Source organism: Anabrus simplex, chromosome 1 (genome assembly GCF_040414725.1).
Source record: "Anabrus simplex isolate iqAnaSimp1 chromosome 1, ASM4041472v1, whole genome shotgun sequence".
NCBI classification, from domain to species: Eukaryota; Metazoa; Arthropoda; class Insecta; order Orthoptera; family Tettigoniidae; genus Anabrus; species Anabrus simplex.
The window spans coordinates 264,376,841-264,399,057 of record NC_090265.1 but is presented as its reverse complement, the minus strand read 5'-3'; the positions used below and the strand labels follow the sequence as shown (position 1 = coordinate 264,399,057).

The 22,217-nt window shown below is 40.9% G+C and overlaps 1 protein-coding gene and 1 non-coding gene across 2 annotated transcripts in view; both read left to right on the top strand.

Annotated features, from left to right (window-relative positions):
• tup (LIM1_Isl and LIM2_Isl domain-containing protein tup) overlaps window positions 1-22,217 on the top strand; it is a 508,313-nt gene that overhangs the window by 381,663 nt on the left and 104,433 nt on the right. The gene's annotated exons all lie outside the window — the stretch shown is intronic.
• Window positions 3,602-3,720, top strand: LOC137497201 (5S ribosomal RNA). Its single transcript, XR_011017730.1, has one exon. It is a non-coding gene; the product is annotated as a 5S ribosomal RNA (ribosomal RNA).

Sequence of the window (22,217 nt, the reverse complement as noted above, 5' to 3'; positions counted from 1 at the left end):
TTTGCCTGGAGGAGAAGTGGGAAACCACGGAAAACCACTTCCAGGATGGCTGAGGAGGGAATCGAACTCCCCTCTACTCAGTTGACCTCCCGAGGCTGAGTGGACCCCGTTCCAGCCCTCGTACCACTTTTCAAATTTCGTGGCAGAGCCGGGAATCGAACCCGGGCCTCCGGGGATGGCGTCGTTTCTTGTATACATTCATCATGGACACTGAATCAATGAATATCCATTTACCTATCCACAGATTAAGAAAGAAAAGGGGCCTGAACCTCCTTAAACCATGCAGCTCAGCTAGATTATTATTATTATTATTATTATTATTATTATTATTATTATTATTATTATTATTATTATTATTATTATTGCCAAGATGATTTTGAAATAGAAGCATTATAAATAACTAATGCATTGCATTCGTGCTGGGATGTTTTCATACGTGGAAAGTTGCCTAGCTGTGAGCGCGTGGCTGCAGATGGTAGCGTTTGTCAATAGCCGGCTGATAAAGGTAGTTTCATGTGTACTTAACGATGCCGCTGCTTTTCTAACGTAGACGCTCAGTCGGCTTACCTCAATCCATTGAGATTTATAGATACGATTGTTACCTTATCTGCTGAAGAGCAATATCTCCAGCTGAAACTGCAGACTTTGTTATGGCGATGCCTTTGATGAGCGAGACACTCGCCGACTCTTATTGCTAGCGGAACATAGCCTATACGGAGTCACGAGGACCTTAATCATTTATTAAACCGTCTGTCTCCACAGTGCTTCTCGCCACGTTGGCTAGGGTTCACTTCTCGACTCAGCCAGGAATTTAAGGCTTGTTTGAGAGGCTGGCATGGAGTCCACTTTGCTCAAGATAACACATTGGAGATGAGAAGGGGATTAAAATATCCCTCTTCCACCCCCACCACATTCGTAGAAAAGATTTTCCTATAACAACTCCCGATAAATACCGCAATGACCGAGTGAGTTGGCCATGTGGTAGGGTCGCACAGCTGTTAGCATGCATTCGGGTGATAGTGGATTCGATCCCCACTGTCGGCAGCTCTGAAGATGATTTTCCGTGGTTTCCCATTTTCACACTAGGCAAATGCTGGGGCTGTACCTTAATTAAGGCTATGGCTACTTCCTTCCAACTCCTATCCCTCTTCTGCCCCATCGTCGCCATAAGACTACCTGTGTCGATGCGATGTAAAGCCAATTGTAAATAAATTAACTTTTCTGCCCTTCAAAAATCAAACTACCTCTGCCAGGTTTGAACCCACTGTCTTGGGATCCAGAGGACGACACTCTACCACTGATCCACAGAGGGTGCTCGTTATTGAGAACAGGGAGTGCTAAAACCAGCTAAGCAGATCTACAGTGTTTTACTTTTAACCTAATGCACAATTTCGTCCTAATACATAGAGACTCCCGTACACCGTGGCCCAATATAAGAAGTAGAACCCAAAATGAGCGTTCCATAGCGTGTAGCCAGGCCCAGGTGTGGTATCGACCAGGGCTGGTTTAATCTCGTTAAAAGCACGCGTGCGCCCCCTGCCCAATAAGGGATTACACACGCTCATGCTAGCCCGTCAGGATCCTGCACAATTACAAAGTCAACACAATACCGCACTACTCTCTGTTACGGCGTTAATCAACTGAAATCTATATTCAGATACAAAAAAATATGTACACATTCATGGTGGAGGGATGAGAATATTGCCGTAATGACATCAGAAAAAAAAATGAACAAGTGGGGGTGAGTTTCACAGTTGGTTTAGCCACACAAGCATTAATGCCTATCAGCAATCTGGATAGCTGGCTGCTAAATAATTTCACAAAAAGTTAATTAAATGAAGTGAAAACTGACCTCTGCTTTAGATAGGCCTATGCTGGCAAGGCCTCTTGTTTACAGTCCAGTATGTCTTCCGGTATGGGCTAGAACAAATTTGTTACTTTCATTGAACATTGACGTGTCTCAGTCTCCATACAGAGACAATATAAAAGTGGCTGAGGTGTGAGTGGTGCTGGTAATGTCATTCCTTATGCACCCAATCGCTGCAATGAATGCTGTGGAATTGTCACTCATAGGGTCGGTTGGTGCGTGCATTTCAGTAGGCTTGGCGCACTAATATTTAATAGCTACGGCTGGCTCAGTGGGGAAAGCAACGAGAAACTACCTTACTCCTCTTTTCTCTTGTACCGGGCGAGTTGGCCGTGCGTGTAGAGGCGCGCGGCTGTGAGCTTGCATCCGGGAGATAGTAGGTTCGAATGCCACTATCGGCAGCCCTGAAAATGGTTTTCCGTGGTTTCCCATTTTCACACCAGGCAAATGCTGGGGCTTTACCTTAATTAAGGCCACGGCCGCTTCCTTCCAACTCCTAGGCCTTTCCTATCCCATCGTCGCCATAAGACCTATCTGTATCGGTGCGACGTAAAGCCCATAGCGTTTCTCTTGTGCGTCTCTTCAGTGACTCGTAGGTCATCTATGCCAGGTGATGGCGGAGCTGTTGAGGATCCAACCAGTCTTCAGGCTGAGAACTAAACAAACAAACACAAAAACGAACACACACTTTCAAGCTTTTCGATCTGTCTAAACACAACATGTATCACTTAGTACACTATGATATACCTGTAAAAAATGAACGATTATAATCTGTTCAGTAAATCCTTTTATTTTTCTCGAATCTGTGTGATGCTACCGGTTATTTTAATTTTTTTAAAGGTTACGCATATTACAAGAAAGCTGCAGAATTGTTCACAGCCTCCTTTGGGCTGACAGAATACAAAGGAATGAAGTCTCTGAAACGAGAATGGGGTACGGTAGGCCATTAACCTACGCTCTACCTGCAAGATAGGCTACTGAAAAGCAACTTTTACTTCTCGTCGCATACCGAGTGAGTTGGCCGCGCGGTTAGGGAGATAGTGGGTTCAAACCCCACATTCGGCAGTTCTGAAGATGGTTTTCCATGGTTTTCCAATGTTCTCCCGTTGGGACATACAGAACTACTTTAACAGCAATTTCAAGAATCTACATGAAACAGTGCACTGATGTCCTGCCTACACAACCAGTCACAGAAATAAAAAAACTTCGGTATCAATTCTTAATTGAATCGTATAGATGGACAGGGCACGGTATACGGTTACTATAAATTATTTTAGTTCACTAAGTTTTTAACAATATCATATCCGTAGTATATTGCAGAGGATTACTTTATAATCGACTTGAAGTCAGTGGTCTTCAGGAAGTATTTTTTTTTCTCTTCTGCCTGAGTAGAATCCAGTTCAAATGCTGCTGTCCCTTTGCACTGTGAAGCTGACTTTCAATAAGTTGCAAATTTTAAAGGAAAATTCTTCGGCACATCTTATGTTGTCGGAGTCGGAATACAATGGACATGATTATGTGGAGATGCAGTCGAAGATGTTGTTCATACTGATCGCGTGATACTCGATTATCTGAAGGCCATCTAGCTGGCCAGCAGAAGTCTTGGCAGGCCGATGTTCTTGACGAGATATGCGAGTATTACGCCATATAGCTTGGTGTTTCTTTATTATGTAGTAATAACAAGAATGCGAGAATTCCGTGTGAAGAATTCTTCACACAGCCATTCGTAATATTGCCAACGGCCATACCATGTAGAATACACCGGTTCTCGTCCGATCACCGCAGTTAAGCAACATTGGGCGTGGTCAGTACTTGGATGGGTGACCGCTTGGGAACACCACGTGCCGTTGGCTCAATTCCCTTTTCTTCTCACAATTATCAGCATTTCTCGTCAAAATTCTAGGAGCATTGAACTTTTACGACTTCCTTGCCAACATTCTTAGATTATACTAATCTCTACAGTGCTTTTTCTTTTTTACAATTTGTTTTACGCCGTACCGACACAGATAGGTCTTATAGCGACGACAGGATAGGAAAGGCGTGCGAGTGGGAAGGAAGCGGCCGTGGCCTTAATTAAGGTACACCCCCAGTATTTGAGTGGTGTGAAAATGGGAAACTACGCAAAACCATCTTCAGGGTTTCTGGAAGTGGGGTTGGAATTCACTATCTCCCCTAACCGTACGGCCAACTCGCTCGGTGCGAGTATCTGACTCAGGGTCTCTCAAACTCACAAAATCTCACGCGTGCAAATCGAAGCGCAAGAGCTCCGTGCACTGTGCATCGGTTCCACTCGGCTCGGCTCGGACCGACGCTTCGTCTCTGGGCTACTCGGCTAAGCTTGGCTCAACTCGGGTCGTATTTGGAGCGCTACGGAGCAAGTTTGGAAGAGGGAGACAGGGAGAACGAGCGAGATGGGCGTGGGAAAAGAGAGAGACAGCGCTATTGCTCCAAATCGAGGAGTGGGGGCTGCACTCTGGGCAACCAAGCGAAGTCGTCTTTTGCACCGTACACAATGCATGCACCAGGCGCATGCACCCTGAGAGGCCCTGATCTAGCTGATTGACTCAACTATTCTGCATCACTGATCTGTACGTACGATTCGTTGGGCGAACGGTCAGCGTACTGGCCTTCGGTTCAGAGGGTCCTGGGTTCGATTCCTGGGCGGGTTGGGGATTTTAACCTTAATTGGTTAATTGCTACGGCACGGGGGCTGGGTGTATGTGTTGTCTTCATCATCATTTCATCCTCATCACGACGCGCAGGTCATCTACAGGAGTCAAATAGAAATACCTGCATCTTGGCGAGCGCAACCCGTCCTGGGATATCCCGGCAGTAAAAGCCATACGTCATTTCATTTCACTGATCTGTAGCACTCAATATTTGGACTATCTGTACAGTGATTTGTCAACATCGAAGTCTTTCTCATTTTCTATTCCCGTTTACGAGCACTGTTCTCAGTATTGTCCTTGTATTGTGGAAGAAAGCAATAAAATATCGAACTCATATTTTTTTCGAAAGACATGCATGCCTGATGGCTATCCCAGATCTCCTTATCAGTGAGCTTCCGAAGCATATTGTCTGGCGGCAGAGATCACACGGTGAAGATAACGCTGGATACCTGCTGTGCGGAAGTGACAAAAGAATACTTGTTCCAGTATCTCGTGTTAGTAACTCCATAGGGTGTTCCAGTAACCCTGTATCGAATACGATGAGTTGGGAAAAGAGAGGTGAATCGGCATAACTTCTCTCGTATGGGTTATCTCTTCTATAGTAACCGGATAGAAAGAAGGAACAGTTATGCGGTGTTGTAAGCTTATATTCGGTAACGTGACAGTTGACACCCAGTTTTACGGTAAATGAAATGGCGTATGGCTTTTAGTGCCGGGTGTGTCCGAGGACAAATTCGGCTTGCCAGCTGCAGGTCTTCTGAATTGACTCCCGTAGGCGACCTGCGCGTCGTGATGAGGATGAAATGACGATGACACACAGGCCTACACCCAGTCCCGTGCCAGCGGAATTAACCGACTATGTTTAAAATTCCCGACCCTTGTGAGCAAAGGCCAGCACGCTAACCATTTAGCCATGGAACCTGATAGTTTTACGGGGAATCATAACCACAGGAGCGCGATAGTCAGTGACTATGCCTTTTGCTATCACCTCCCATTGGCAATAGCTCTGAAGCTGAACCTTATTTAAGGTCACAGAAAACCCATCTGATAGTTGAGCCAGTAATCGAACCCACCAACTTGGAGTCAGAAGGCTAGCGCTCAACCGTCTGAGCTATTCTGCCAGACTCTTCTTCTTCTTCTTCTTCTTCTTCTTCTTCTTCTTCTTCTTCTTCTTCTTCTTAATGTTTTGAGCGAAAAATAAAGTAAATGTTTCTTCCTGTGATTAGATACACTAAACGGAATCTTCAGACTAGTAATCCTGGCTTGAGGGAGAAGACTATCGCCAACGAATCTCTACAACCATTTAAAAATGACCAATATAAAACTAGTGAGATTCAAACAGTATACAAACGTAACTAGTCTGCAGACTGAAAGTATAACAGGATACTACGTATATACAATGTGTTGTGTCGAAGGGAATTCTGTGGATGGAACAAGCGTGAATGTCCGTTCTGTATTAGTTGGGCAAAGGCCGGCCGCCATCGCAGTGACGTCACTAAGCCGCCGTGTTATTGTTGTGTCATTAGCGATGCACAAAGAGAATGCGATTCTCCGTGGGCGCTGCCCAGCTACGTCGGTACACTCAGTGCCTTGTAATGAATACGCCCAGAATTGTTAAAAAGAGTAGGAATGTGTGATCCTGAGTGGGACTCCCGTATTCATATGAGAAATTTGAGTCTCTATAGTTCGTCTTTGTGACTGGAACTGCTGGGTATTGAATAGAGGCTGTCTGGTATGGACAAGCGAAATATATATGGCAGCTTTATGAATACAAGTCGCTTAACTTGAAACAGAATGATTTTATTTCTATTGAAAATCAAGACGATTAAGCGCCCTTCGAGAAGAAGTCGAAGAAAACGCTTCAGTTACAGAACAGAGAATGAACATATTCGCTTGGCTTATTTCGAGATTATTAAGAATCGGCTTTGTCAACTTAATTTCGGAATATTATAGTTATTTAATCTATTCTTTCAACTCTAAACCTGGCTGTAATTTTAATGCATTTGTGGAGTGAAATAGCTAAGGTAAAATCTGTGTCTCTTCTCCAGAGGACAATTATTTCCACTATAAACAACGTTAAGTTTGACGAGTCACTGGAAAGAATTGATAGCCGTGTATTTTACGTGATCGTCTTCTGGATCTCTTCCGGGCTTGAAGCATGGTCCGAGAGGACAGTTTCCGTAGAAAATTTTGTATTAATACTGAACTTAAACGGGTTCTTTATTAATGAATAAAATTCAATTTTATATATTAAATATGGTCAACCCTCACCCCGTTTATCTCCGCGGTCGGGTATAAAGTGAGATGAAACCTCGTAGCGAGTTTTTACGACCGGATGCTCTTCCTGACGTCGACCTCGTTACAGAAGTTAATGAGATGAAATGAATGACGTAATATATTATAGTAGGAGGGGAAAGGGTGAAACTTGGTGCCGTTACATAGCCTACTCATATCGAATAGCACCAAGGGGTCTGCTCAAGGCTTAACGCGACCATCCGACGGACGAATTACCATCAACAGCGTTATATACCCTCACTGTTTGAGCACTGTTCTTTGGAGCTAGGGGATTTTTACCGCCTTTTACACTCCCACGTTCCCAAGTCATTCTGCATACCCATTTTAGAAACTGAAAACATAGTATGTTTGTCCGAGTTTTAAAGGAATCTCTGCAAATAATTCTCTCAAAAACTAACCTGGATGTCTCAAGATGTGCCCTATCATTATGTCTCTTCTTCTGGTCAAATTTCGCCAAATAGTTCTCCTCTCACCAATTCGATTCAGCAACTCTTCATTTGTGATTCGATCTACCCATTTCACCTTCAGCATTCTTCTGTGACACCACATTTCAAAAGCTTCTATTCTCTTTCTTTCTGAGCTCGTTATCGTCCATGTTTCACTTCTACACATTGCCACGCTCCAGACGAAAGTCCTCAAAAACCCTTTCTAATTCCAATATCAATATCAATGTTCGAAGTGAGCAAATTTCTTTTCTTAAGAAAGTCCTTCCATGCTTGTGCTAGTCTGCATTTTATGTCTTCCTTACTTCTGGCATCATTAGTTATTCATTAACTTCCTTTAAGACTTCATTTTCTAATCTAATATGTCCGGCATGATCAGAATTAATTCGACTGCACTCCGTTACCTCTGTTTTCGATTTATTTTCGTCTTATACACCAAGACTGTGTCCATTCCGTTCAGCAATTCCTCCAGATTTTCTGCAGATTCAGATAGAATAACAATATCATCGGAAAATCTCAGGGCTTTGATTTCCTCTCCTTGGATTGTGATTTTCTTTTCGAAATTCCTCTTTGATTTCCTTTATCGCCTGTTCTGTATAAACAAACGGCCGTAGCCGTGTTGAAACACCAGATCCCGCGAGATCTCCGAAGTTAAGCAACATTGGGCGTGGTCAAGATTTGGATGGGTTGCCACGCGCTGTTGGTAGGGGGGGGGGGTAAGGGGATGGAGGAGCGGAAAGGAACTGGCCACCCTACCGTACGTAAACTCCGGCTCAGTCACATCTCTGCGGAGGTTCGGACCTGACTTCGGGCAGAATACACCGTTACATTACTTTACCTGTATAAACATTGAAAAGGGGAGGGAACAAATTGCAGCCTTGCCGTACTCCTTTCTGAATTGCTGCTGCTTTTACTATGTACGAATGATTTAATAAATATATCTCTCTCACTCTCTTTCCCTTATTTGGAAATGAAGAATTAAATGAGACCATACAACAATGTAAAATATTTTGAGGCTTACATTTTGAGAAAATGTGAACAGCAAAAAATGTCGCAATTCTAATGAAAACCGCTTTGTGTTAAGAGGTCGAGTCCAGAGTGATTTGAACAGAGTACACGGACGGCAGGTAATTCCGGGCTTAAAGAGCCAGCAGGGCCGAACTGCACGCCCTGACCAGTCCCCCGGGCTGAGGGGAATAGCAACAAGCTCGTATCTAAGGTGGACTCAAATAAAGGACGAGTTTAATCCTTATTATCTTCTCTACAATATATGAACGTTACCTTTAAGCCACCGCAATCAATGAATTCTTCCTCGCCGCCTAGAAAGCTTTTTTGCTTGTAGGGTTTCACTGGAGCTGTGCCAGTTGAAATTAACAGAATAATGTAAAACGAGGTATACAACGTAAAAGAGAAGGAAATATTCTCGACAGCGATAAGTCCTAGAGAAGGAAGTGCTGGATTCCCATTTGGCTTTGCTATACGAACTCTTGTAACATACAAAGGACCTTGGCTTTCCTCTCACCTTTATTTCTGTTATGCACATATTTGGCTTTTATGTATTTATTACCCATCTCTGAGCGCTAAGTAATTAAGAGGCACGCACTGCATTGTCGGAATTGAAGGATTTATATGTGAATTTCTGCCCGGATATTGATTAATGGGGAGTTAGATTTAGGTTACAGTCATCGGCCTTATTGTTCTTATTGTTGTGAGTTTGATTCATTTCGCCTGCAGAGTAACGTAACCGGTTAGGTACCCGCCTCCTGTGTCCTGGGTTATGAGATCGAATCTCGGTTGCCGGGCTGATTGGCTCAGGTGTTAGAACAAAGGTTTTCTTAACTCAGGTTGTTGCGGTGGTATTTGAAGGCGCTGAGACATAATGAACTCCTGCAAGACAAAATTTCGGGCACCTCGGCATCTCCAAAAACCTTACATGTAGGCCTAGTTGATGGTACGTAAAATATTATTATCGAATCCTTAAACAGTCAGATGGTATATAACAGTGCCTAAATGCCCTAGTTAGCCTGTCATTATTTCTTGATAGATGCATTATAGATGGAGACTTAGCAAATCAGTTGGCAATATAAATCGGTGGCTAAGAATAAAAGGGTTACAACTCAAAAAAGTACATTTTTGAGATTTTATCATCAATGTACAGTAGAGCTTATTTCGACCTCTACAACCCCCGAAAGTGTTACAACACACTTCTAGTCTTCTAAAGGTTTTCAATCTTCTGACAGTCGCTGTGCTTATTTCGAAAGGGTTACATTTTGAGTTGAAATGAAATGGCGTATGTCTTTTAGTGCCGGAAGTGTCCGAGGACAAGTTCGGCTCGTCAGGTGCAGGTCTTTTGATGTGACTCGCGTAGGCGACCTGCGCGTCGTGATGAGGATGAAATGATAATGAAAACGACACATACACCTAGCCCCCGTGTCAGCGTATTAACCAATTATGGTTAAAATTCCCGACCCCGCCGGGAATCGAACCCGGGACTTCTGTGACCAAATGTCAGCACGCTAACCATTTAGCCATGGAGCCGGACACATTTTCAGTTGCGTCTCTTTTCCAGATTATAATAAATAATGTAAGAACTATGTAGACACCAATTTACACAAAAATTGTGTATCAAGTTGAGAGGCAATGATGTGAACTACTAAAACTTTGAACTCTTCTCCTCAAAAATTATGGATTTTGAATTGTAACCCTTTCATTCTAGGCCATCGAAATATATTCAAATGAAACAGAATTTAAGTAATATGCAACGATATCACATATTTTCGTATAAATAAAACCAAGTATTTAAATATCATAGTTCAGTCTGACGAATGGTCCAGTACCAGAAATGACAACTGTACATTCTTTTGCAAAGCATAGTCTTGAATGATTCTTTGACTTGATTAATACAAAAGCAGGAAAATCTCGCATAAGTATATTGTTGAATAAGGTATTAGTAACTTGTGTGTTCGGTTATTTATTTATTTATTTATTTATTTATTTATTTATTTATTTATTTATTACTGTCCATCTAGATCTCCGACAAAAAAGGACAAGAAAGGAAATTCCCTATATTTACTTTATACTGAAGAATACTCAGTGATGTACCGGTACTTGAGTAGTTCTGTCTGATTTTTATTCAGAAATAACGGTCTCCGAGCATTTTCAGGTTGATTTTCAGTCCAATTAAATTCTTCGAAATCATTGCAAGAGTGTGTCTCAAAATTGTTATCTGTAGGAAAACATGCTGCGTCCTCTTCTCCAGCAACTTACCGTCACGCACCCCTCTTTTGGGGGGTTTGCGGCCCACAGTTTGAGAACTGCTAGTGTAGATAGTTAAACAGAACAATAATGTGTTATTGCCTTTTGTGTAATGGTCCTTATTATTATTATTATTATTATTATTATTATTATTATTATTATTATTATTATTATTGCTGTTGTTATTATTCCTGAACTTTTTGCCGATTTATTGGGGCCGGCTCTTGAGGGATTTGGCCCAACTTTAGAGTCGGATGCGTCCCTTCAATTTGCTATAAAATTTAAAAGATGCCAAATCAGGACCGAATTAACACCTTCTTGAGCACCCGAGATGAGAAATGGGAGGTCACCTACTAAATTTCTTAAACTTCAATAATAATAATAATAATAATAATAATAATAATAATAATAATAATAATAATAATAATAATAATAATAATAATTGAAATTCTCAGAAATAATCCAGCGGGAGAAACGAGTATATGACAAAAACAGAATCATAGAAATCGAGAAAAAAATCCTCAAAAACAACACTAAGAATTTCTACAAGACCTTCCGTGAAAATTTATCCAGTTATCAACCACCATCTTTATGTTTCCATCTAGCAGAACATTAGAAGCGAACACCAAAGAGAAATGCACAGTTCTAGCTAATTACTCTCGAGACCTCCTCAACTGTGATCATCCAAAATAAAGACTTAACTTCGCAAAGCCCATGCCGAACCCTGACTCACAACCCCCGACAATAAAGGAAACAGCAGAGATCATCCGATCACTTAAAAAAAATTAAGCCCTTGGAGAGCATGGCATCACCTGGAGTTGTGGAAACTAGGAGATGACCTCTTAAGCAGAATTCATGCAATCCTAGTAGAAATCTGGGAAATTGAAACGCTCACGCAGGATTAGAAGTGCGCATTAATACACCCATTGCACAAAAAAAAAAAAAATGCGACAAGGTGGATCCAATAACAACAAAGGCATATTCCTACTACCGATCACATACACAATTCTTTCTAAAGCTCTTTTAAACCGTTTAGAAAAATAGACAGATCACCTGATCGGCGAATACCATACGGGGTTCAAGAAATTTCGATCATGTGCTGAACAAATATAGAATTTGAAGACTATATTAAGGATCCGTTAAACTACCAGCACAGCCGTCACTTTTGTGGTTTTAAGAAGGCGTATGAATCTGTAGGGGCTGCCTGGCCGAGGCGGTAAAGGCGTGCTCGGTTCGCCCGGAAGGACGTGGGTTTGAATCCCCGTCAGGAAGCCGTAAAATTTAAGAAACGGGATTTCCACTTCCGGAGGTGCATATGGCCCTGAGGTTCACTCAGCCTACACCAAAAATGAGTACCAGGTTAATTCCTGGGGGCAAAGGCGGCCGGGCGTAGAGCTAACCACTCTACCCCATCACGTACTGTTGGGAGATCAGAAGAATGCACATGCCCGTTGAGGCACGGGGCGAAGGGGTTTTCACCAGCAGAGCCAGTGACGCTATGGTTACCATATCAACTCCGCTACTATCCAGGCGACTTTATATTATCTTCTACTGGCAGCTCTTCGCTCTTGTCAGTTATAATCCAGCAAACTGCAAAGTGTGAATCAATGTTTTCCTGTAACAGATACGAGCAGATAAGAGCCGATCTGTCTGGGCAGAAGAGGAAGTTCGTGCTTGCAGGCCACATTCCTCATTCTTGCATTCTTCTCATCTCTACACAGTACCGAGGTTAACAATGGTGGAAGCCTTTACCTTGCATTCTTCCAAGGGCCTTCATGGCCTGTACGGAGGTGACTTTGACTTTGCTTTTTTGTATGAATCTGTGGACATAGAGACCGTTTTCAATACTCTAGAAGAACTCAGGCCAGAGAACTAATCCGGCAAACTCTCACGAATACGACTTCTAGGGTAAAATTCTGTGGAAAAATTTCTGAGCCTTGGGATATGTACGGGCGTTTGTCAACGTGACTGCATCCCCACTATTCTGTTAAAGTTAGTTCTAGACCAAGTTATTTGGAAAAGGACGTCAAAGGTGTGAGCATCGGAAACTTGGGAAGCAAAGTCAAGGTGAAATGTTTAGCATTTGCTGAAGACCTAAGACCAGAGATGAAACCAGGTACGCCGTACAGAAATTACACAATATAGCATCAAAGGCAGGCCTCCAGATATCGTACGAAAAACGTCAGTTCATGGAAAATCTACATCAGCATAGCAAAAAAAACTCCGCTAGAGATAGAAAACGACACAATTTCACAGGAGACCTTCAAATACCTTGGAGAAATCATACTACCATTGGGACTAGACAGTAGGGCCAACATAGAAAAAGCCACTAAGCTCCATAAGGCGTACAGACTAACGTGAAATTACTACAACAAGAGAGTCATGTCGCGTATTGCAAAATTACATTACAGGACAGTTGTTTTGCCGCAAGCTTTATACGTCTCACTCTAAAATACAAATTGAAAACCAAGAAAAGAAAATTCTCCGGAAATTTATGGTTCCACGAGAGAAAATGGAATGTGGATTAAGAGGAGAACAGCGGACATCTATTCATTAACTGACAGGTTCACTGATGTTCCACGCAAGAGACGCCTGAAATTCCATGGCCATATCTGTAGAATGGACAGCGACAGACTCACCAAAAGATGATTTAAAGTAATCATCTGGCTAGAAGAAACTAAGGTCGACCTCCAAGAAATGAACATCACGGGCTACATCATAGAATATCGTGGAGCTTTGAGCACAATAGTAGCCAAGCACAAATTCGTGGAGAAATCTAAAAAGAAAACTGGTAGGAAGTGGTCCACTGAACACAAGATGCAACCTAGTGTATTCTTGAAGAGATTTTGGGAGGATAAAAAGGCGAAAACCATCAGGCCAACGCGCTGTTTGAATGGGCATAACGAAGAAAGAAGAAGAATTGAAACTCTCAAAAATAATAAAGCCAGTGGAGAAGACTCGAAAACAGCTGAAATTTTGAATTGGCCTGTCAAATATAATTACCGACACTTAAACTTTGAATATATTTGGAAAATAGAGAGATCCTGAAAGAACGGAACAGAAAGTGGCCTTAATACACCTATTACACAAGACAGGTGACAAACAAAATGTTGATAACTATATAGGTGTATCATTTCTGTCAGTTGGGTGAATATCAGGATGGATTTCGCAAAGGTGGATATTGCTCAGAAAAAATATTTAATTTTAAGTCCATGATCCACCACAGACTAATTAATTCCAAGGGTATAGTTGCGACATTAACATTTTTTGAAAAGTCTATTGATACGGAAACCTTAGATAAAACGATCTATGAATTTGGAATTAAATTTAAATTGGCGTGGTTAATGCGTGAAACCTCTTCAGATATAATATCAAGGGTAAAATTATTGGGAGAAATGTCGCAACCTTTCAAGACAAATACAGATGTAGGGCAAAGTGATCGATGATTTATCGCCCATCCTCGTCAACTGTATCTTGAATAAAATTGTAAGAATTTGGAAAGGAAAATTAAATGAACACAAGATTTTGCCAATAACTTTGGGAAGAAAAGATAAAAGTATTGGCATGTACAGATGATTTCGGTATACTTCCGTAAAACCTGACATGTGCAGTAATTCAAATCAATCTCTTGGAAGAAATAGTGTTCAAAACAGTTTGAAGAACCTCTGTAGAGAAAACCAGATTTATTACGAACATAAAAAAATCTTCAATATTTAACGGCGGTTGTTGATCGAATTGAGAAAGTGGACAAATTTAAATATCTGTAGGAGATCATTCGAGAAAATGGTTCAGAAAATTATGCTATAGAAAAGAGGATACACAAGATAGAAAGGCCATATTGTACGCCTATTACTAAGAATGTTTACAATAAAATGTGCTGATCCACAAGTCTTTTAATAAGTCACTATAATGCAGTAGTGAAACCGGAATATTTATACGCGAGCGAATGTCTAGTATTGAATTATAGAAATATTGAATAATAGAAATTATAGAAATATAGAATATAGAAATATGAATCATTAGAAAAATTTGGTGTCCAATAAAAAGTATAATATTGCGGTAATGAAGAACTAGAGGACCCGTGCTGCTGCATAGGCCATAGAACTTGTTTTGATATAAAATTGCTTCATGGGCTGCCCGGGTACTTTTAAGCACGTTAAATTTTAGAATTTACATGACCTGTTATCTATATATTTAAAACAAATTATGAAAACTAAAGTCAGTCAGTCCGGCCATTCTCTCCGGTCGATTTCCTTTATTGTTTTAAAATTGAAATGTATTCATGCACAGATTTGTCATCAAGTACTATACAGTAAATCACTTAACTTCCGCCTTCCTCAAATTATTTGATTTTTCAATTTTTTTTGTCTCTTTGAAGCAATCATATCTTGGGTTCTAATTGAGGTACGCAGTTCGTTTTTGTCCAAAAATACTCAGTGGATCAAGCGCTTATTTTTGGGTAATAACTACTTAAATTGGTAGAATCTGAGAAAAGTTATGAGTACATTTGTCTCCATGACGAAGATCTTTGAAGGACTTCTTAACAGTTCGGCGCGTAGTGTTGTTCCAAGGAACGTTTAATTCAATTTCTTTGTGTGATGTATTTTCAAGTGTTTTGCTGACATAATATTACATTCTATTTCTTCAGCAGATCATGTGCTTTATTTCATTAACTCGAAACTTTGCAAATACATCCTCACGAACATACTTTGTACATTGAAGGCAAAGCCAGCGGGAAACTGCTAGTTTATGTGTGAAGTGATTTTTTGTTGATTTTTTTACTGTGACGTTGTTGATATTTTACGAACTTTTTTCTTTACAGTTTGTTTTAGGTCGCATCGACACGAATAGTTCTCATGGCGACGATGGGATAAGAAAGGGCTAGCAGTGGGAAGGAAGCGAACGTGGCCGTAATTAAGGTACAGCTCCGGCATTCGGTGTGAAAATACCTAGAAAGCCATGGAAAACCACTTTGAGAGCTGCCGATAGTGCGTTTTCAACCCATATCTCTCGAATGCAAACTGACAGCTTTGTGACCCAAACCGCGCAGCCACTCGCTCAGTTATTATTGTGTGTTCAGTTTAAAGTTTTACTTTTAGATTGCTGTATTTTGTTTCGCGTGGAACTTTGTTCTTGTGGCAGCCCAAATTGTCTGTGAAGTAGTTGATCTTTTCAAACAATTAAAATCAGTGATAACTGTATTTATTTACACGTCGCGCTATTGATATGATGTTCACGATTCCAACTGCCATTGGGAATGTCACGAAGCCCGAAAACTGTGAATTCAACACTAATCTTGGTCATTTTGGACATTCCTTTTCTCATTCCTTGTGCCCCGCATGCCGATGGAGGCTGAACTTGGACTCAAATGGCATCCAGGGTGTCACAATCCATCCCAGTGACCCCGAAAAGTATGGATTCGTCACCAATATTGATCGTTTTCGATTATTTTTATATGCCACTCCTTCCCCACTCCAGCCCGAAGGGTGTTAGGTGTATCTCCCTCCAGATAATATTAAGTCATATGTGTACCAAGTTGGATTGAAATTGCAGGTTTACCCATGAAATGAAATGAAATGGCGTATGGCTTTTAGTGCCGGGATTGTCCGAAGACATGTTCGGATCGCCAGGTCTTTCGATTTGACTCCCATCGGCGACCTTAGCGTCGTAATGAGGATGAAATGATGATGAAGACTTTGCCAGTGAAATTAACCAATGATGGTTAAAATTCCAGACCCTGCCGGGAATCAAACACGGGACCCCTGTTGCCAATGGCCAGCACGCTAACTATTTAGCCATGGAGCCGAACAGGTTTACCCATAGTCACCGCCATTTTCATCGTTTAGCTTCGCCGATATCTTGACTAGATATTGCTCCTTACGTGTTTGCAACCCGCTAAGTACAGAATGTATTGCGGGATAGCGTTAGCCTCCGTCTGCAATTTATTATCGGAGTGATCATTGCTTTAATGATTTGATTTTACTCAAAGCTGCCTCAACTTTGAGACCTATCAATGCTTGTTTTGGTCAGCGGTCCTTAGACTGGTATGATGCAACTCACTTTGCTACCCTATCCTTTTCATTTCTAAGTAACTACTACATCCTACATCTACTCGAATCTTTTTCATATTAATGCCTTGGTCTACCCCTACCGTTGTTACCGCCTACAGTTCCCTCAAAAACTAAGTGAACAAGTCGGGAGTGTCTTAAGATCTGTCGTATCATTCTCTCTTCATCTGGTCAAATATCTCCAAATCGTTCTCTTCTCAACAATTCAATTCTATATATTTTCATTCGTGATTTGATCTACCTAGCTCACTTTCAGCATTTCAAAAGCTTCTATTATCTTTATTTCCAAGCTAGTTATCGTCACGTTTCACTTCCATACAATGCCACGCTTCAGAAGAAATTCTTCAAAATATTTTTATAATTCCTATATCAATGTTCGAAGTAAGCAATTTTTTTTAAAAGGAAGATCTCCCTTGCTTGTTCTAGTCTGCATCATTAGTTATTTTACTTTCTAAGTAGCAATATTCATCTAGTCTTTAATGTAATATTTCTACCTTTACAGAAGTTAATGATGATAATTGTTGTTTTAAGGGTCCTAACATCTACGTCATCCGCCTCAGCCCGCAATTAAAATAATGACAGTGAAAGAATACTGGGCATTGCATGCAGAAGCTGGTCGCAAAAACTCAGCTACATAGGAAAGGTTTAGGACTGGGAAGGAACCAACCGTAGTCTTCATTTCCTGACATGAAAATGGGAAATCACAAAAACAGTCAGGGCTGCATTAAGCGGGGTTCGAATCCACCACCTCTTGAATGCATGCTAATGGCAATACGGCGCGAAATGCGTAACCAACTCACTCGGTGAGATCAAACCAGTCTACTTTTTGACTTCCTGCTTCTCTTCTGACAATGTTTTGAAGGTAGCTGAAATAAGAGCACTTTGTTATATGTATCGTCTATTACCTGTGATACAGTTGTAGCAGTGAGACGTCTATCTCGCTGCGGGTGTTAGCTTTTAACGTCGCTCCACGTCGTGTCTGTCAGGCATGCTCTCTGTAATGAAATGTGCTTTTGTTCCTCAGACTCGCTGCCTCTGTCCAAGACAGTCTGACGTGTTGTTTCTTTCTCGTAATCTCGCCTCCAGACGACAGTAATGCTGCAGCTACTGTCTTCATGTTCCCTCGCTTTACGCTTCGCCACCTTTGTCACATCTTAATGTTTCTCAAATCAGCTCATTTCTTTGGCGTTTAGCTGTTACAGGGTCTATGATCCTTTGCTCTGTAGCTCTCCTTAGTTTGGAAAATTGGGTATTACAGATGATTGGAAGCAGAGTAATTTCAATATCTTATCTATCCCATTGACCGCAAGCCTACGCCTACTGTATTGCTCTGTGACGTTACTACACTGAATTCTCCAGCTCCGTAGCTCTCTTAAAACATAACTATAGCAAAACTGCATGATAATAAACATTCCAGTAAAAGCAAAGCTAAACTATCTCTGTATAGGATATGAAGGCCCATGGAGAAGTGGAAGGTATCCGTAACATCGGTTAGCCATATGCCCCCCCCCCCCAGGAATTAACCTGTTACTCATTTTTGGTAGAGGATGAGTTAACCTCTGAGCAATGTGCTTCATCTGTCTACCGTAGTTTCAGGGGAACGACTGGAAGAATTAGATTAAGACTGCGCCTTCACAGCTCGTAAGATTTTATTACAGTTATCACCGGCCATGAAATTTAACATTTCTTCATCATTATGCATCCCAGACCCCTCCCTTCTAGAAGTCTTAACCGGAAGAATTGGATGGCCACCATGAGCTGGGTATGTCATTGTTTTTATTTGCGAGTTGTGGTAGAATCCTCTCTTTCTTCGTACTCGTCGAATCACCCATTTTCGCTGTAGAACGCACTGCGACTGCGACCAATAGCAGCAGCTATTTCAATTTCTTTTAGTGCCAGGTGCCTAGACACTTACAATTAGTCGCACTTCTAGAGACCACATTAACGCAGGCTATCACGCATAATTTAGACACACAAGTACACGTAACTAACCGTCAGATATACACCTAGCTCCTAACAATTTTAAAACCTTTACATTATGCATCTACACTGAACCGACTCGGACGGTACTACAGTCCCTCAGATCGAGAGGGTTTGTCATTTCCTCCCCCTTTCTCCTTGTAATATTTTCTAATCCCGTGCTCATTTTTTTTTTACCAAAGGCCAGGACTTCCTTATTCCATGATGAAACTGATGTAGTCTGTGTCAAATGGCAAGCTGTTTCCATTGCGGCCATTTGTATGAAATAAAAGTATTTGCACCTAGCTTTTTTTTTTTTGCTGCTTGTTTAACGTCGCACCAACACATCGAAGCCTTTCGGCGACGGAAGGATGGGAAAGGTCTAGAATTGGGAAGGTAGCGGCCGTGGCCTTAAATAAGGTACAGTCCGAGAATTTGCCACGTGTGAAACTGGGAAAACACAGAAAATCATATTGAGGGCTGCCGACGGTGGGATTTTTCCGCCTAGCACAAGTGGTATTTAATGCAGGGAAAATTTTCCGCTGAGCACAATGCACTGAGTGAGTGATATAACATGATTACATAGCAAACACTTGGTTGGATAGTTTGGACTCTCGAGGCCAAAATGCTTCCTATTCGACATACACGTTTTATACATATTCGGCCATCAACAGTTAAATTCTGGATTATCGGCTAAGAGGCCGCTCACATTCCGTACTCTGGGTTATAGGATCACATCCATTCCCGGTTGTTTCTCTTTTGCGTGATAAACTGCAAAAATAACTTTTTCACTGCTTTCCCTTCGTCCTTAGCTTATAATTAGGGATGAGGAGAGCACAAGAAAAAAAAAAGGAAGTTGGACTGAATTACAGTTACCTGAGAATTTTTTACTCAATTACAAATTCCTTTTCTTACAAGTAATCAGTTAAATTACAATTATTTCACAGAATGGATGTCTTAAATAAGAGATCACTGATATTCTCTTGAATGCTACCAAATTTCGCAAAGAAGAAAGATATAAGGCCTACTTCACTTTTGTGTTCTTTTGTACCACTGATACAATTAAGTGGCCCTCATCTCTAAGTGAGATAGGGCATTATACATTGGAACTTCTTAAATGATTTTCCCCATAATTATTATTTTAGATATTGACTTCCAGCATTTCATATAATTTGTCATTTAGGCCTACGTTACAAAATATGGTTCTTAAAATTCTCATTGATAAACATAAGTAGGTCTACATCATTGTTTTTGCTGAAAGGGCATGTGAAAAAATTACTGTGATTGATATTGAAGGTTAAGTTTTATGTCTTTGGACGTACTTTATCCAGCACTGGTGAAACTATTGGTTCTATTGTCGTCGAAGTGAAAAAGTTATCTTCATCACCACTTTTTTTTCAATTCTTGCTTCCATGTGATTATATCTATTACTGAAATGAAATGAAACGGCGTATGGCGTTTAGTGCCGGGAGTGTCCGAGGACATGTCCCGTTCGCCAAATGCAGGTCTTTTGATTTGCCGGAGGCGATCTGCGCGTCGTGATGGGGATGAAATGATGATGAAGACGCCACATACACACAGCCCCCGTTCCAGAGAAATTACTCAATGATGGTTAAAATTCCCGGCCCTTCCGGGAATCGAACCCGGGAACCCTGTGTCGAAAGGCCAGCACGCTAACCATTTAGCACTGGAGACGGACATATCTGTTACTAAACTGTAACGATTATAATTTTATTTCAAGAAGTAAATAAAGAGTTAAATTTAATTTCAAGTAAAAAAAATCTCGAAAAGAATCCGTTAAAAGTTATTCGATCACTTTTAATCAATTCATTCCTAACTCTGCTTATAATTACGGCATATGCACAAATAACTTCATTATTAAAAAAAAATAAAAATGTTGCGTTTCAAGAAATAAAATAAACTTGTCAAAAAATGCACATACTTTCGAAGATATGCCGCCCAATATGTTTCCGTTAAAGTTCATTTTAATTACGTACATAATTTCAGAAAATTTGTTACTGATCCATGCATTACATGACATGGATAACAATGTCATTTTTTTAAATTCGATACTCACATTTAAGTATTATACATTACTGTTAAAACTAAATAATCTAAAGATGACAATCGATCTTGGACACTGATATTAAATATATCTGGTGGAAAATAATATCAGTAAAGTACAATAATTAACTGGGCATATGGTAGAAGAGATGTCGGGAAGAGAACTGCTATACTCAGTTCGCCCATTCATCTCATTAAAGCCTACAAAGATCTTAGAGTTGAAGGTTTTGCGGTCTGTTGAACTACTATTACGTTTTTCGTGCAGGTGGGACCGTGTAGTTGTTCTAACTCATTTACCTTATGTATAAGTTGCTGATGTTTCAGATACATTACAATATTCCTTATCAAGGCAGCTTCTCGATCGGAGGTAATTAGTTTCCCCAGATAGTTAAAATAGGCTACGTCCAACACGTACACATAGAAGTCTGATGAAAGGAATTATAGTCCGCTAATATATCCACCACACATATTTAATATCGGTGCCCAAGATCGATTGTCACGTTTTTACGTCCCAATAACTATTTGCACAGTATTCAGAGGCGCCAAGGTTCCAGAATTGTAACCGCAGGAGTTATTTTTAAGTGCCAGTAATTTTATCGACATCAGACTGGCGTATTTGAGCACCTTATAATATCACCGGCTGAACCATGATAGTGGGCCGATGACCTAGATGTTAGGCCCTTTTAAACACCAAGCATCGTCATCATCATATGAGCCATGATAGGAGCTGTTAACTTAACAGTCAGCTCTGCCGTCTGAGCTACTCATCCCGGCGATAACTTTTCATAAAGAAATAATAATTATAATTATATTTGGGAATAATACTACAGACAACGGCGGCGTCCTTTGGTATACATATTCAAGAAAGAACGCCAGCAGCAATCAGAGCCTCATACAGCATCCAAAACATTTCAAACCTATCAATCAGCACGGCGATGAGACTTTTCAAGACGACAGTAGCGCCAGTGATAACATATGGAATTGAGATCGTATGGGAAAAGCTGAAGATCGAAGACCTGATGAGAATAGAAAGAATAAAAGCAATGTTCATGAAGAGGATTAACCGAGTTGGAAAGACAGCGCCATCCCGGATGGTATACGAAATGATGCGGGAGACGTATTTCATAGAAGACATACGATCACAATTCTACCTACAATCAACGGAAGCAAGCAGGGCACTAGTAAACATCAGGGAAAGGAAGAAAAGTGAAATCGACCTCGACTTCTACGCCTCACCAGCGATGACGGACGATAGATGGATTAGAGAGTGCAACACACAGCGCCACGTGATAACACGACTCTCCATATATGGGTCTCACCACAAGATATGCGTAAACCAGAAGTTCCATGAGCCAGACGAAGATTGTAAGTGCACTTTGTGTGGGAAGAAGTGTAGTAGATACCACATCATAACTTGCATGAAAAGAACCAGGACAATTACAGACTATAGCAAAGACTGAAATGTGAAATTTATTTAATGCTCAAACTTGAGTGTACATTTCTCTATTAAATTAAATAATAATTTCATCAGGCTATTGATAGCCCGGTGCAGCGCCTTGTGCAGCTTTATCCATAATATGGAACTTGAAGAATTCTG